The following is a 2534-nucleotide window of genomic DNA, read 5'->3' as shown; positions in this document are numbered from 1 at the left end:
TGGTTTTATCTAGCTTTCTCTGATTCAGCAACCCTGCTTAAGGAATAGTGCCACCCACAGTGGGCTGGGCCTTCCTACATCAATGAACAGTCAAAACAACCCCTGCCCCCTCCCACACACATACATGCACAAATGCACCCACGCACGCACACACAAGCCCACAGGTCAGTCTGGCCTAGGCAATCCCTTATTGAGGCTCTCTTCCCAGGTGATTTGCTGATACCCAAAACCAACCATCGCCTTTGGATGACCTTTGGATAAAGAGCTCTTTCAATCAGCCCCGACCAAGAGGAAGGTCATGATTTCTAACTTCTCACAACAACTGTGGGAATCAGGGATCTTTCTTTGTGACCTGGGGCTCAAGGGTCAGGTACTCTTGAGATCTCAAAATACACACAGGCTGGTCTGGCATTTAGGACACACATTGACCTCCACAGAGGAAGGGATCCCAACTTTAAAAAGAAAAGGCTGTTTTTCTTCCCTGGGTAACTCTGTAGAATGGACAGTTGGTTCTAATGCAGATACTAGTTAACATTTGATATGGCCAATTCTCCCCAAGACTTACATGCTGAAGTCATAGGGAACTGCAGGTATGAGGTGGGGGATGATTGTGGATTATCTGATATACCCACACTTACCACACAAGCCCTGGGTTTTTTTTTTTTTTTTTTGGTTCTTTTTTTCGGAGCTGGGGACCGAACCCAGGGCCTTGCGCTTCCTAGGCAAGCGCTCTACCACTGAGCTAAATCCCCAGCCCCAAGCCCTGGGGTTTTTGTCGTTACTGTTTTCTCTCTCTTTCTTTCTGAGACAGGGTAACAGGCCTGCCTGGTTTCCTGTTACCTCAGGCCAAGCTTCAAATTCAAAATCCTTCGTCTTTGGCCATGGTGGCCTGGGTGTCGAGACTACAGGCATGTGTTGCCATGCTCAACACCCTGAGTCTTACGGTTGGAAAATCTTTCCTGGCCCAGTGAGGAGGAAGAGAAGGGAGCAGGAAAGCCCTGAAGTGTGGGAGGGGCTAACCTGCCATTGTAAGAATTGTCTGGAAATCCCAAACAGCCTTCAGTTTATGGGCGTGGACCTCAGTCCCACAGCTGAGGACTCAAATCTACAGACAACTGGGGTGAGGAGGAAATGGTTCTTCCCTCGGGGTTTGAAAGGAATGCAGAGGGTTGTCAGCTCATATGACTCACCTGAGCCTGCACCTTCTCACAGAGAGCCTTGGATCACACACATATATGCACTTACACACACACATGCACACATGCATGCACAAACACACACGCATGCATACCCACCCCTGCACCCCCAACCCACACACTTACACATACTCACACAAATGCACACACACACATACATGTGATGTGTGCCTACATACATGCACACACATGATATATACATACACATACACACTCACACATACATGCACACAAGTGCACACACAAACACACATGCATGCACAAACACACACGCATGCACACCCACCCCACACACTTACACATACTCACACAAACGAACACACACACATATATATGATGTGTGCCCACATACATGCACACATACTATATATACATACACATACACACTCACACATACATGCACACATGTGCACACACAAACACACATGCATGCGTACACACTCACCCATACAAACAAGTGCGCACACACACACATGCACACACGCATGCACACTGGAATTCATCTCACACTGCACACTAGGCATCTAAGTGTGTATGACTGTTAGTTTTATAGATTTATAAGAAGGTGAAATTTTCAATGATTTAAGGGGATTAAGGAGCAGCTCTGTGAGGAGGCCCAGGGAAAGGACAGTCTAGCTCAGAGATCAAGTATGAGTTGGAAACATGTCCAGGATGTTCCATACCCAAAGAGCAGTTGGAAGACCAGTACCTATCATAGACTGGGTACAGTGGGTCGAGAGGAGTAGACATCAAGGCACCAAGATGCAATGGGTTCCCTTGTGTATGGTAACATCAGACCAGACTCACTCTCCACCCATACCGGGAGAATGGTAGCCACCTTAACCTTTTGCCAATTGAAGAATTAGAGGCCTGGCCCATTATCCTCTCTACCCCCCAACACCCGACTGGGCCCAGTGGCAGCTTTCAAACACATGAATCTCGACTGCTTCCACCAAAAGGCCAACTCTATACCCTGGGTCTCACCCACATACCCCCAGATTACCCAACTTTCAGGAGCTAGTTATGGAACCTGGTAAGTAGGCTTGCCAAGACACTGGGCACTTTAAAGGTCAGCGTGGGGCCAGTGGGATGGCCCTAAAGACGTGCTGCCCAGGTGGAGAGGCTGAGCTTTGGTTGGAGAGATGGCTCGGTGGTTAAGAACACTGGCTGCTCTTCCAGACAGCCCAAGTTCAAGTCCCAGCATCCATACAGAAACTCACAACCATCTAACTCCAGTTCCAAGGCATCTGATGCCCTCTTCTGGCGTCCATGGGCACTGCATGCATGATGCACAGCCAAAAGTGCAGGTAAAATACACATCCACATAAGATAATGGTG

Source organism: Rattus norvegicus, chromosome 4 (genome assembly GCF_036323735.1).
Source record: "Rattus norvegicus strain BN/NHsdMcwi chromosome 4, GRCr8, whole genome shotgun sequence".
Taxonomy (NCBI): domain Eukaryota; kingdom Metazoa; phylum Chordata; class Mammalia; order Rodentia; family Muridae; genus Rattus; species Rattus norvegicus.
This window is presented reverse-complemented; position numbering follows the sequence as displayed.